Here is a 16264-nt window from a genome sequence, read left to right on the forward strand (position 1 = left end):
AGTTCATCTTTTCACATCAGGTCATGTCATAGATGGCTGGTGGCCTATGGGTTGGCATCCTTTTGTCCAGTGCCCAGCTGTGTTCCAATGAGTTCAGATTGGGGAATGAGGAATTAAGTAACATGTTTCATACTGATTAGACTTGATAATTTTAGAAAATATTTTTTCTCGTATTTCTCATAACTTCTTAGTATTTCCTTTTCAGGACCTCAGGTTAGAATGCTTTTAATAAAATGTGACTCAAGATAGTTGGAGAATAAAAACTTTGGGATTCCTCAGAATATTTTAGAAAATGAAAGAATTATTTCAAAATTCTATAGTCTCCTAACAACATTTCCAGCCCACTGGATTATTTATGAAAATATGGGGATGAAGACAGATATTAAAACCATATGATAACAATTATGACATCATACTTATTACCTATGACAGAATGTGCTACGCATGTTATCTTACTTTTAATCCTTAAAATAACCTTGCAAGATTAAACTTAACTTAAACTTAAAATGAAACTGAGGCATGGGATAGTTACATGTCACAAGATTTTAAAACTGATAGGCACTTTTGAGTTAACATTTGAATTTGGTCTGAGATGACAGGAGGGATATGCTTGATTCTTCCTTATAAGCTACTTTTTCTACTTTTCTTAGCAAATAAAACTTCATCAGTGTATTTCATAGTTCGCTTGAACTTGGACTTTTTTTTCCCAATGTGATAGTATCAGAGTTAATATCTGAATGATCTGATCCATGCCACACAGAAAGAGGAACAGGCATTGGTTCAGCATCCAAAGAGAAGATGCTGTTAGAAATAAATTCTTTCATTCTTTAAGCTTTGTCTAAATGCAGCAAAATTCTACAGCAGAAGTTTGCTTCCTGGTCCAGAAGTATTTGTCAAGATCTTTAATCACAATATTTAGACATATGTCAGCTACTAGGAACTTAAGATGGGCCACGGAGGCAACTGTTCGAACCAATATTAAACACAATGTCAGAACTGGAAGAAACATGCCATACAAGTCTGCCTTTGTATAGTATACCTAGTCTCATGAAGTTAGGCACAAATTTCGTTTTGTAAATCAGAGTGATCTATTTTCCTACTAAAATAGCATTTAGAGGAAACTCTACAGTGTATCCTTTTAGGAAACCAGAGAACATCCTTTGTGTAGTCCTTATAAGTGAAATGTTGATGTTCTCCCGATTTTGTTACTCAAGATCTTTTTTTCAGTTGTGTGTGTATTATAAGAAAATCCATAAGGATTCCTCATCTGCTGTAGGGGTAATCAAAATTCCTGAGATTAACTTTATAGTTAATATAAAGTTATATTTGTGCTTTTTATAATTTGTTTCCAATTTACCTTTCCAGTTGTTTATATTGGTCATTCACCATTCTTTTCCCTCTCTCATTCAACCACATCTTACTAGCCATCCATTTACACACATGCACACACATATGTGTGCAACCACTTAGATCTATCTACAAACTCATATGCACATTCATTTACACAGTCACTCCTGCCCAGTCACATCCTTATGTAGTCATCTACTCACACCTATACACACACCCCCCAATCACTCATACCCATCCACATGCATACATTCATACGCATAGCACATTTAACAATGCATACCTATCCACACACTTGCATCCACTCACATAATACTATCTACTCTCAGTCACCCCCACACACACATCCATCCACTCATACGCATGGACGTACCCACACCCATACATTTATCCATTTACACACTCACATAAACATATACTCACACTCAGCTACCCAAACTCATACACATACCCATAATCCCACCCATCTACTCACAGCCATCCTCACACACCCACCAACTAATATCCATTTACACACTCATACTCATGTACACACTCATCCATTCACACACTCGTCTACTCACGTACATACTCATCTGTTTATAGGCATACTCACACTCAAACCCCTCCCACACACATTGCCATGCCATGCATCCACCTGTTCTTCCTGCCACAAACCAAGTCCCACAATTTTTAAAACACATTATGGTCTTTTAGGTTTCCACATCTTTGCATATGCTGCTCTGTCAGCTGGAAACATTTTGCCCTCTTCTCTTTCTACCTAACTTCTATTCATCTTTCAAGAACTAGCTGAAATGACACTGTTATTTTGCACACACATCTTCCTAGTAACTTTATTTTTAATAGGCAAACTGTAATCAGCCCAAATACCTTTAAACAGATAAAATAAATTACGGTATATGCCACAGAATACTACTCAGCAATGAAAAGCAGCTAATTAACTTTTTTCTGAATGGCTAGCCAGGACTTCCCTGATGTTTTTCTTTTAATTTTTAAATTCTCATTTCCCCACCATCAGCTTTTTCTCAATATCTGTGGATCTATTTCTGTTTTACTTTGTTTATTTATTCATTGATTTAGCCTTTTAAAATTCCACATATAAGTGAGATCATACACTATTTGTATTTCTTTTCTTTTTAAGATTTTATTTATTTATTTTTTAGAGAGGGAAGAAAGGGAGAAAGAGAGAGAGAGAAACATCAATGTGCAGTTGCTGGGGGTCATAGCCTGCAACCCAAGCATGTGCCCTGACTGGGAATCGAACCTGTGACACTTTGGTTCACAGCCTTGCTCAGTCCACTGAGCTACGCCAGCCAGGGCCCCACTATTTGTATTTCTGTCTGACATATTTCACTTAGCATAATACCCTCTAGGTGCATCCATGTTGTCACAAATGATAAGATTTTTACTTTTTGTTGTTGAATAATATTTCATTGTATATAAGGTCTGTCCAGAAAGTATCCATTCATGTTCTATGAAAAATAGAAACATTTATTGAAGAAAATACAAAATAAAAGAAATATTGTACATAGGACAATGATGCCTCAGTCCCCTTCAAAGAAGGCACATTGGGACCTCACACAGTTCTCCCAGTGTCTCTTCCACTCTTCAAAACACTATGCAAAATCCTTTGTTAGAATCGCCATTAGCTCCCCTGTTGTATTTTTCTGAACCTCATCAACAGTCTGGAATCTCTTCCCTTTCAAAGGTGATTTTAGTTTTGGAAAAAGACAGAAGTCACAGGGCACCAAATATGGGCTGAAGGTGGGCTCAGTCTCCTGGGCAATTTGATATTTCACCAAAACTCTGTACCAGACGTGATGCATGAGCAGGTGTGTTGTTGTGATGAGGCTGCCAATCACCAGTTGTCCATAACTGTGGCCATTTTTGTTGTATTGCATCCCTCAACTGACAAAGAACATGGAGGTAGTACTCCTCATTAATTGTCTGGCCCGGAGGGGTGCACTTGAGATAGACAGCATCTTTTCAATAAAAAAACACAGTTAACATGGTCTTGAGATTGCTGCAACTCTGCCATGCCTTCTTCAGGCATGGAGAACCAGGCAATTTACATTGGGATGACTGAGCCTTCGTTTCTGGATTGTAGAGGTAGACCCATGACTCATCTCCAAAGAAATCTGGTTCACTGGTAGTGGTCTGAATCAAGTCATTAGCAACTGCAACACAATGTGCCTTCTTTCTGGTAATAGAAGCTGTGGAATGAATTTTGCTACAACACTTTCATGCCAAGATCCTGTATCAAAATCTCAGACACAGTAGTTTTTGAAATCTCCAGGCATGCTTCTGGTTCTCAACTGTCAGTCATTGACCTTTGTTGATTGTAGGCCACACATGTTCAGCATTCTCAGGTGTCCTGCTTGTTGCTGACCTTCCAGAATGTGGATCATTTTCTACAGATTCTCAACCATCTTTGAAGCATTTGTGCCACACTTTTATTTGCACTGCACTCATTGCATTGTCCCTGAAAGCCTTCTAAATCCTCCAAATAGTTTCCAGAGAGTCTGATTTGTTGTTCCACTTATTTATGCATTCATTGGTTGATTCTTGTATGTATTGTATGTGCCCTGACTGGAGGAATGTTCTGCTTAATGCAAAATTTGATGCAAATTCATTGCTCTACTCAGCCATTTTGAATGTGATGAACACACAGTACACATATCCACTCAACAGTGTCTACCACCCCCACTGACTAGTACAGTGACGTCATCATTTTTCACACATGCACCTTCCAGTCCACTCTCCTTGGCTCCCACATTACACATATGTTACCCAAACTGTTCTCCTTATATTAACAATGGCTGGGCTTGTTCTGGACAGACCTCCTATATGTACGCTACTTTGTCCATTTGTCTTTTAAGGGGCATCTAGGTTACTTCCATATCTTAGCTATTACTGGTAATGCTACAGTTAACATAGGAGTACATATATCTTTTTGAATTAGTATTTTTGTTTTCTTCAGATAAATAGAAGTGGAATTGCTGGATCATATATCATGTCTATTTTTGAATTTTTGAGGAATCTCCATACTGTTTTCAATAGCAAATGTACTAAATTACAATCTCACCAACAGCATACAAGGGTCCTCTTTTTGCTACATCCTTGCCAACACTTGTTGTTTGTTGTTATTGATGATAGCCATCCTGACAGGTGTGAGATGATATCTCATTGTGCTTTTAATTTGCAATTTCCTGATGATTAGTGATGCTGAGCATCTTTTCATATATCTGGTGGCCATCTGTATGTCCTCTTGGGAGAAATGTCTATTCAGGTCTACTGCCTATGTTTTCACTGGATCTTTAATTGTATAAGTTCTTTATATATTTTGGATTTTAACCATCAGATTTATCATTGGCATCCAATTGTCCTCCAATTCAGTAGGTTGTATATTAGTTTTGTTGATGGTTTCCTTGGCTGTGCAAAATATTTTAATTTGGCATAGTCCCATTTGTTTATTCTTTCTTTGACTTCCCTTGCTCGAGGAGGTATATGAAAAAAGAGATTGCTAAGAGTGATGTCAGAAACTTTACTCTAAATGCAACTAATTATTAAAACATGAAACAACTTGGATGACCTTCCAAGAAATTGTGCTTCGAGAAAAAAGCCAATCCCAAAAGGTTATGTACTGTATCATTTCATTTATATAACACTCTGAAATGAAAATTTTAGAGATAGAAGACAGATTAACGTTTTCTGAGAATAAGAGATGGGGGTATGGAGGGCGCAGTGGAGAAGGAGGTGGGTATGAAGTAGCAAACGAGAGATCCTGGTGATGTTGGAAGTGTTCATTATCTTGACTAAAGTGGTGGGCGCGTGCAGGTGGCAAAATTGTATAGAGCTTAATATACACACACTCCTGAGTGAAGGTAAGAGTGGATTGTATCAACATCAATATTCTGGTTGTGATACTATACTATAATGTTTAAAATGTTGCCATTGAGAGAAACTTGACAAGTGTACAAGGGATCTCTGTTATTTCTTTGAACTGCATGCAAATCTATAATTATCTCAATAAAATGGCAATTAAAATCCAATTATAATATCAGGCCTAAAAAATGAACATTACTTGTTAATATCTGGGTATCAAGATCCATATTAAAGGATCATGATGTGATAAAACCAAATGGGAGGAAATGCACCTAGGAAAATGTTAACTTCTACAATTAGATCCAAATAGACAACCGTATCAGGGCAGACGGAGGGAGGCCTGCCTCAGCAACAGATCATGTGACCACAGCTGAGGTCTGGGGACATGATGATAAGCAGACCAACTATTCACTAAGGCTTTAAACAACACACTCTGAAGCTGAATTACTGTGTTGGTCTTTGTCAAGGAGCACAGGCAGGAAAGTAGCGAGAGATGTCTCGTATTTTGGGTGACTACATCATGTTAATACAATAATTTTCCCTGTGTGACTCTCTTCTACCTACGGAGAATTTCCAAATATGACTCAGTTATAGACAAAATACTCAGTTTCACAGCTGTATTAAAATGAAATATATCTTTTAATTGATTTGAGAGAGAGATGGAGGGAGAGACTGATTTGTTGTTCCACTTATTTATGCATTCATTGGTTGATTCTTGTATGTGCCCTGACTGGGGATCAAACCCGCAACCTTGGCACATGGGGACAGTGCTGTAAATCAGCTGAGCACCTGGCCTGGGCTGAAACCTACCTATTCTTTCTGAGCACTACAGGCAGCATCTCTAACATTATGCTATTTACATAATAAATTCCCAATTTTATTTTTGCTTTGCATTTGTTTATGCAGTACATATGAGATGACTGAACAGTAATGACCATAAACTGTTGATGCCATTTAATGGGATTATACAGAAAGTGACATGGTGTGGCATGTTGGGTGATTTGTGTTTTATTCTAAAACTCTGTGGGAGAGGAAAAACTTCTCTACCCTATTTGGTTCAGTGGCTGGGCCTGTGAAATTAATGGGAAAGTGACAGATTAACAAGAGAGAAACAATTTATTAACATGTGCATTGTGCAAATGCACAGGAAGACTCAGTGATGAGTAATTTAAAGGGTGGTAAGAACTTGAGGTTTATATAGCATCTTAACAAAAAACAATGCATTTGTGGAGAAGCAGCCAAAGGGAAAAGGACATAGGCTTTTCGAGGCAGCAAACCGTGGGAAGGTACTTACCCATAGGAGAAACTAGTAGAAGATGGTCTGTTTAATAATGTGTTACATAGGTTCCTCTTGGTGCCTGTCCGTGGACTGATGAGTCTAGAGCTGTCTCCTGGTGAGCTGTGCCCTTCCTGTTATAGGGAAAGGATACACCTTTACAAATGCATATTCTGCTTTTAGGCAAATAGAGGGAAGGTGAGAGTTATCCTTGTGTCTGTTTTTTTCTCAGTTGCCTTCAATTCAAAATAATCCAAGTGGCGTATTCTGATACCCTATGGTTCCAAAGAGGAAATGACTCTACAAAATGGAAATAACTTCTTAGCTCAGAATCCAAACTGGAAGTGACCCTCTCCACTTAGGAAGGGTTTAAATGTCCACCTCCAATTACAGAAGATTGATCATGGTCCCGAGAAAACTGTGGAAAGTAAAGAAGGAAAACATTGTTATGCACACAGCACTCTCATTAATGAGAAATTTTGTCTGTTAACCAGGAACAGAGTGTATTTAAGTCAAGTTTCTGAAGAAAATATTCAATAAAGACTCCACCTGATATAAATATGCAAATGCCAAAACAAAGAATATAGTCAGAGAGGAAAGGGGAGAACAAACTTGAAGAGAGGACAGCAAAGATGTAGAGACGACAATGAGGAGAATGAGGAACCTGGGAGGATTGTTTTCCTAGTCACGCTGGTTGAGGCTTCTCCCCAAGCTGGAGAGAGATTCTGGACCCTGCTGTACAATGTTATGTGGACATTTATGCTTTTCTTACTATAGAGTGAATTGTAAACTCATTCTACAGGGCTGCCTGGGGCCTCTCGGGGAGGCCCCAGGGATGGACTCCCCCACCCCATGGTGCTTCCAGTGGCACGTAGAGCTGGTGACTGTGAGCTGGCTATTAAGATTCCTGCACAGTGTGGGCAAAGTAACTGAGCAACAGTTTTGCAGAAGGCTGCATTCACAGCGCTGCTCTCTTTCCATTGGTGTTTTAGCCCTCTGATACTGCTGTAGCAAGATGCCACACTTGGCTGTACCTTGATTTTAGCCTCAGGGGATCCATTGTGGATCTCTGACTTACAGAACTACGAGATAGTGATTGATTGGGCCAATCACTTCTTGCCCTACTTTCTCCAGAACTTAATGGAGTTCAAATACAAGCCACGCATTTCTAGAACTGAACAGCCTGGCATTGCCTTATCCCTCCAGAGCAGAGTAGCAGCGGAGGCAACCACAGGGCGCCACATTCTCTATTCCCTTCCTAATGGTGCCTTGTCCTTAGTGTGCTGGAACTCTCTGGACTTAAAGTGGAGGTGCCAGACAATGGAAACAATGAAAGAAATTGAAAGAGAACACAGAAGGTGAGGGGAAAAGCCAGCTGAAAACACAAGGAAGAGGGAAAGAAACTGGCATCCAAAGAGTTGATTTTGAATTGAAACCTAATCAAATATCCCTACCTTTCTGTTCCTAGGTACAACTTAAAACACACAGGGATCTTCCTGTTGTGTACTAAAGGAAAACAACAAAACAACTGATACTCTTACTGACTTCCTTGCTATTTGATAGTTACTGGGCATGGGGTGGGAGGAGGCTTTTGGTAAATTTTCGACCACAAAAAATAAAAACCTATAAGCTCAGGATGTTTGCAAATAAAGAGCTGTTACCACGCTTCATGTTTGGCTTGGGCTGTGGAGACATGGAGAATTAATGAGTTCCTCCCGGAGTCTCCTTTTAATGGTTTTCTCTAACATGTAAGCCTTCTCCCATGTAAAATTCCTGAGCAATAAAAGGTTGTAGTGTGGACAATTCTGAACCATCAGCAAGCTTAAACCATCCAGCCTGTGAAAGAGTGCCTTGTTCATGAGATTCAGGAATGTCAAATGGAATGACAATAAGATTTTTGAAGACTTATTTACCTAGGAGGATGAGAAATGTGGGGAGAACAGCAATGAAAAACCCACGTTCAGAAATAGCCTCAAGCTTGTATGTAAGCCTCCCAGTCTCCAGAGTCAGGAGGGGGAAGTCATGCCGTGCATGTCAGAACACAGGGGCACATTCATCACACATGCAGCAGAAACCCAGCCTGCCTCATGGGCTCGGCCCTGTTTTTGACTCTCTTCCCAGGGACTTTCCTCAGAAACAGCTTTGGGTGGAGAGAGCATTATTAACAAAAGGTGTTGATGACTGTAATGAATGGTAATGACGATCCATTTAAGTGTTAGCCAGGCTCTGGGAGGCATTGACCTCCTGGAGATGGAGAGGGCTCAGGTACAATTTTGAGGCTGTCGTGGGGTAAGTGGGTGATGTGGTTAATAAAAGGTTCCTCCAGGATACAGCAAAGCCCAGCTCTCTTAAGCCAAGTATCCCGGCCAAGCCGCTTCCTTCAAGGGCAGCTGTATTCTTCACTGTTTGTTTCCACCTGAATGCACTAGTCCAGTGACCACACTTCTGATACCATCACTCTGTGGCTTAGAAGTCCATGCCAAAGGCACTGCACTGAGTTAGCATTCTGAGACAATAAATCATGAGCGTGAAGACAGCGGGGACTCTGAGCAAGCATTATCACATGACAGGCGCTAGTAAACATGCATCTACTTGCATTTTTTAAAAAAAATTTAATACTGAAACAAGGGCATCTGTAGTTTTCCTACATTATTTTTTCTCATAATAACTTCAATTTTAGACAGTTGGTGGATATCAGATACTTCATTCTAGGTTGAGAAGGAACTATTGTGCTGTTCCTACACATTTTCAGTTTGAACTAATTTATCAGTGGTAGTTGACAAAATGGTCAGCTTGGCAGAAAGAAAATATACACCAAATTCTGTAATTCCTACAAGGAAGCATAATTCCCTTATGAAGTATTTGTAGCCCAAATCTTGGAAAATCAATAATATATTATTGTTAATAGCTTGGTTATGATTCTTTTTATTGACAGGTCCTTTCTTTAGACAAATAAGAAAATCAACATTCTTCATCTGGGGAATTATTTAATGATAAATTAAAGACTGTTGGCTTAAGCAGAAGAGTAGTTCTTAATATATTAATAGACAGCTATAATTTGGGGAATGCCTTCAATAAGATCAGATAGTCTCCAAAACACATTTTTTTGCCTGTTGGTTTTCCTTTTTCTTTTTCTTCCATTATCTCTCCTGTAGCTGATCTAAATACTGACTGCTTAATTTTTTTCACTCTGAAATTAGATGCATCATTTCCTATGACACTCCAGTAATGTATGAAAATTGCTTTCAGGTCACTGCTTCCTTTTTTTGCCCTTTGATGGTTCTCTCCCTCTGAGAGTCAAGTGTTTAAACTTCAGTCTACTTTATTAGGAAGTTTCTGTTCCAACTTTTTACCAATACATATTTCATGCTTTTAGTAACTATCTCCCATGGAAAAGACTTCAACTAGCTTCTCAGTTTTGGGGGGACAAGTGCTCCTTGAACTGATTTTCAAATATTCAATTGAGAAGACAAAATGCAAAGGGGGGAGGGACATTTTAAAGAAGGATCATAAATGGTCAGAAACTCAAAAATTTTAAGAATCGAGCATGAAGTATACGTTAATGGATCAAGGGGCTGATCAGAAACTTTGGAAGAGTGAAGACTGGCCGTCTGACCTGTATGCGCAGTCCTTACTCAGCATCAGCTTATGTTGGATGTGGCCACATTGTCCATTTTTCCCCAAGAAACCAAAAATCTAGATTTGATGTGACATCTCCCAATTTTAAAATAATGGAGGTTAATTCAGACATTTTTAACTCTAGGTAGGCCAGAAAGAACACATCTGTGGGCCAGATATGGCCTATTAACCACTGCTTTAAAGTCTTGAGAAAGAGGTATTTGGAGTAAAGCTATGTTATTGGAATAGAACTACCCAAAATGTCAGAAAATATGGTATGTAGAATTATGTATTGTTCAATGGCCTGACTGCCCCACTTTTTTGGTCTATTCTCTGAATTTCTATATACCGTAGGCCTTCCGTAGCCAGTTCTCTACCACACCAAATGTCAATGCTACAATTACATGGTCACACCTGTGTGGCATGCAGGACTCTTGAGTATATTGTAATTTGGACACTCTATATAGAGTGAAAATTGCAGGCTCAATCTAACAATAGCTGTCATAGGGAGATATTTTGAGCCTCAACATCTTAAAATGTCCTTGCAGAAGAAGGTTCTACTTAGAAGCATAAAGTGTGCATTTCTCCCATTTTGTTTCCATAGCTTTCCTAACACTATAGACCATTATGTCTGTACCTGATAGATTGAATGAAAGTGAAGAAACTTATTCATTTGTTTAGAATTCTTTACAATGAAAGAGAAACAAGAAAGGGGAAAATCAGCATTGTCTGCTCAAAATCAGGATGGAAACACCACTGTGGACAGCCATGTTCCCTGGCAACCATATGCCTCAGGTTAAAGTATTTCCACTTTTACCTTTCAGATGCTGCGCCTGTCTTTCCAAAACCATATCATTTCCAATTCCCAGATACTCTCACCTGGTCTTTGTCCATTCACAGCAGAATTACTGAGAACTGCCAATGCCATTGGCCCATGGGGTACCCAGGAGGTGCTGCAGAAAACCACCTGGAGTGAGCTGAACTAGCTCCCCTCAGCACTTCCTGGTCACTTGATCTGTGAATGTGGTCACTGTATTTTGATTCTCTCTGTGGCAGTGTTGGCCTTCCAGCCGGGCAGCAGCAGAAGAGTGTTACATAAAACTAAGGAAAATGTGACTATGCCTAAAATGTCAGGTTCTTCCTTAACATTTAGTTCAGTCACAAATAGAAATGTGGGGTATAAGGGGACTAAACGGTAATGGGGAAAATGCAACAAATATTAAATAAAAAAGAAAATATTGAAAAAATAGAAGAGCAACACTTTCTAGCTCTGGAGACATGGAGGTGGCATAAAAATTACAAAAATATGTTTTCACTGTTCTGAATGAGTTGAGGGTTGAATGTTAAGATGAGCATCATATTAATTTCTAAGATGCTATGAAATGATTTATTTGAGTTTATATTTATTGCAACAGTGAAGTAATGCACAGCTATAATATCATAGATTTTATTACATATATTCTGAGGATGGTTATATTAGTCAGCAGACAGAATTCATACCAAGTATTAAACAAAGAGAATTTAGTATAAAATTTTGTTAACCAGGAATGAAGTTGTTACCTAGTAACTAGCAGAGTAAAAGGAGAACACGACCATGGAAAGGAGATGACGACCACCAGTCCGAAGGTGAAGTATCAGGGGGAAGAGGTTTGAATTATTAAAACTTAGAAACTTAGAGGACATGTTTAATGGAGCTGAAAATCGGGTCCCCAGGGAGAAGGCACAGACTGACTGATGATATTGTCTGGTTGGGGAGGGGAAGAGAGTCCAGTTTGCCAGTATTAGAAAACTGTAAACCAGTTTCGGCGGCTGCTGCTGCAGGAAAGAACTGCTTCTGCTGGGGTGAAGCAGTGTTGGTGGGGTGAAGTTCACAGGAACCACAAGCAGACAGGAAGCCTTTAAAAAGAAGTAAGTCCTCTCTTCCTCCTCCAACCTTGCATTCTCACTCCATTACCGCTATTGGCAGAGCATAACTCAGAGCCAGCTGGCAACTCAGAAGTGGGGTATGTGGAGCCCCAGTGCCTGCATCACAAAGCTGAGCATACAAAAGAGCATTCTGAGTATAGAGACAACGAGTTAATAGCTGGTACCACAATGATGCCTCCTAGCTCTTTCTAAGGCTCACCATGGACAAAACATTTTATTTTCCAGAAGTAAAATATGTCATTCATATTTGCTCAAAAAAATTCTAGGAAAGAATGGTTTGTGAATCACTTTTTAAAAAAACATTGGTTCAATATTTATAGTTTCAAGTTTCTTATTTCTGATTTTCAGGAAAAATTGTATATTTCATAAGTTAAATTTGCCCCCAAACATACACTTTCTCAAAAAAATGTTCTCTCATCAAAAAGAGAAGATCCTGAAATTTGAAATATTACTACTAAATTTCACTTTATGCTAAACCAATGGCATCTATTAAAATACAACTATATCTCAATTAGTATTAGGTTTTCATGTCAGTGAAAGTCTGAAAAGTGGCTAAAATATGAGACATTTATTTCTTTTATGCACATAAAGCCCAAGGGAGATACTTACATGGTGGCACCAACATTATCAGAGACCCAAGTTCATCCAGAGACTCTATCATGTCAAGATTGCATGAATGTAATTGAGTCCAGTATGGCAGCTAGAGCTCCAGCCATCACATCCATAGTCTAAGCATCCATGAAAGTAAGGAAGAGGAGCAAGCTGTACCCTTACATTTCAAGAAGAGTTCTTATAAGTTGCACACAGTGCTTCACTAGCTACAAAGGAGCCTGCAGGCTTAGTTGGAAAATCATGTACCTAACTAAAAATTGGTGCTCTCTTAATTTGAGTGAGTTGGGCAGAATAACTATTGGTAAGAAACTAGCTGTCTCTGCCAGACTCTGGGAGGGATATTATCTCATCAATCATAAGCTTTGATGTGAATAAGTCTATCAGCTCCTATTTGAAAGTGAGATTTCATGGGCAAGGAAGACTGAAGAATATATGAGGGCACTAGGCAGGGGAGAGTAGAGGCTGCTGCACGGGGGGGATGGAGGATATTAAGGACAAACCTGCTCTATTTTACGATACTTTCTCAGAGCTAGCATTAGCCCCAATGCCATCTTTCTTATTTATTCATTTGTCGATTTAAAGAATTTGGATACTATGGTAATAGGGAAGGGCTCATGAATCACATATCTATTTTTTTCCAAATCATTTTTTAAAAGATTTAATCACTTTGTGTTCTTTCCCTTCTTTTGTAGAGAAACACCTTCTACTGCTAATATGGGTTTTATATTTCCAATATTTATATTGTTTATTACATTCATCTTTGTGAATTTGTCTCTCCCTTCCCATTAGCCCCCAAAAACATGGAAATGTGGCATTATATTGATAAAATGTGATGCCTTCCAAGACGCTCTTTAAATTTCCTATGAGAAAATATGGTCAAAATGAATAATTTAGTCAAATTGGAAGGAACATTTCTCCATGGATGCTTGGGGTGAAACTAGCTGGCTTTGCAAAGTGGTTCTCTTCAGAAACTAGCAACATTTATTTACAGTGTGTCTGGGTGACAGGCCAATTTCTTAAGTAATTTAAGTACATGTATTTAGTACTTTCCAGCATTTTTGCTTTTAGAACTAACTTACGGATAGAGCAGTTGACCATACTGTGCCTTGTCGGAATCTCTGGCAGAACATTTTTCAATCTCCAAAAATTTCACTTGCTTCCAGCTACCTCACCTTTCATATTTTGATGCCTTTAATCACAATGAGACAAAAATTTCAGGAGGACATTGGAGGAGGAAAGAGAGGGTAGAAAAAGAAAAGAAGATTCCATTCAGACTTTTATGATGCTTACATTGGCTTCAGAGAAAATATGTGTCGTGCACACACACCTGCAAGCATAAAGAGCAATCCCTCATCGAGATGGTGAAGTGGCTGCAAACCGAACACCATCTGGTCTCTTTGGGCAGCCTTTCCTGCCACCCTGCACCCATTACACCATCCCAGTTCCTGCTCACTCATCCTCACCTCTGGGTAGTAATGTGGAATTTTTCTTAAGGATGTTGGCGAGATCAGGAAAAGGGTCTGCACTGCACACTGTGCAGGGAAAAACTTCATCTAGAAAACTACTCAGAGCAAAATAAATGATTTCTGTCACTCAAGGAAAAGCGCTGTCGTTGGTAGCTCCCATCTGTCTGTCCTGCTTTTTCCATTGCAGAAGTTTCTCTCCGTCTGTGCCATATTCCCCTCCTTTCTTTTGCCTCTTCCTTCTCCTAAAGGCTGGTGGGGGCTTAGTGACCTTCCCATGGGACATATGAACTGTCGATTAAAACGGATAAAAACGAAAGAGAAGAAGCTCTGCTGGTGGAATTTCAGGCAGGATGAATAATGGAAACTGCTGAGTACTGGAGCCAAAGGGAGCTGGAACTGATTCCCAGTTCTGTCATTTAGAAACTGACTGTCTTGGGCAAGTTATTTGTCTTTTCTGAGTCATAATTTCTACATTTATAAAACTGAAATAATAATACCTGCCTCAGAACCATTTGAGAATTACATTATGTTTATAAAAATTAACACCATATCTGATGCATATTTGGCATTCAATTAATATTAGTTCTCTTATCACAAGAGGAATGGAGGAGTTGTTGGGGCAAGTCATGGGGCTTTCTCAGGATTCTGATCTGCTGGGAACAGTGTGTGTGTGTATGAGAGAGAGAGGGAGAGAGAGAGAGAGAGACTGAGAAAGGGAGGGAGAAGTAAGTTCATTTGATTGCATTGGTCTTTCCAATCTGTCTTCTTAACTGCTTTTGGTGCCTGAAACTTCCTGGTACCAAGGAAAATGGGAAACAGGAGATCCTTGGTGAACAAGAAATCAAAACCAACAGAGTAGTGTGAGGGGTTATTTCACCCATTTGCTGGTAAAACCTATGAAATAATTTTGCCAGAATCCTGTGTTTTCTAGGTCCATTTTCTCCTTTGGATGGTGCTGATCGAGTGATAAATTTTGTTTCTCTAAGCTTCATTTTCTGTGCTGGCCACTCTGAGGCCAACACATTCTTTTGTCACATGTGTTAATATCACTGTCTTAGGATCTGTCAAAATGACGAATAACTTCCTTCTCTGTGCCAGACCTCATTTGATAGTCATAACTACAAAGATTCAGACCTTTCTTGGCACCAAAATACAGGAACCGGGCACAGACCTCACGGCTCTTTTGGTCCTTTATCAAGCACAATGCCCCGACAGGGTTTGGATATCACTAGCACTGCCATTCTTGCTCTGACTGAACTCAAGTGTCTGCCGTGGTCAAGCGTCTGTGATTGGGACCGGATGCTACAAAACCTCTAACGCAGATCCAGGTCACCCTTTGGGAAGTGAAGATAGTCCTAAAACTTCCGAACAATAATCTTTCCTGGGGCTAGATTGTAGGCCTGGGGTAAAATTGTCCCATGACTTTCCGCATGGTAAACACTCCATAGGCTTCAGCCCTTTGTCTTTGGTTTGTTTGGGAAAACCACTGGCCATGTTTTTATAAAAATCATTTGGAAGATGATAGGTAGGTAGGTAGAGATACAGATATATAAAATAGGATAGTGAGCACAAGAGTTACAAGAAGAGCATGAAGCCAAGTCTGAGCTTCTTCATCCCAGGGAAGATTGCTCTGTGTGTATTCCACCAGGGAGAGTCCAGGACCGAGACACAGTCTTGGTTTGTTTGACAGGTATGGCCCCAGTTTATTGATGCTCCATTCCCATCGTAAAGAAAAGTGGACACCTGGTAGGTTATAAGACACATATGCTCCCTGTGAGAGTTTTTATAATTCAATAACATTTCATAATATTCACTGTTGGACTCTATAAGAGTTCTTAACCTTAGACCCTCAGACACTCAAAAAGTCTGGCACATTACTATACCACAAATAAAATACATGCAACAAGTAAAAATATTTGCTAAATTATTTCAATAAAATCAGTTTCACTTGTAATGGTAAGAATTTTGGCTTTTTGCTTTTAAAATCATTATTCTGAAAAGAGTTTCATAGGCTTCAAAGAGCTATCAAAGGGATCCACAGCCCTCAAATGTGAAGAGTCCCTAAGGTGGTCAGAGGAGGTCTGTTCACACAACTTGTGGTTCCATTAATCCAGAATTTCCACACTTCTTGGTT

The sequence above is a fragment of the Phyllostomus hastatus genome, unplaced genomic scaffold, assembly GCF_019186645.2.
Source record: "Phyllostomus hastatus isolate PE091 unplaced genomic scaffold, TTU_PhHast_1.1 phas_contig_254, whole genome shotgun sequence".
Classification (NCBI taxonomy): Eukaryota; Metazoa; Chordata; class Mammalia; order Chiroptera; family Phyllostomidae; genus Phyllostomus; species Phyllostomus hastatus.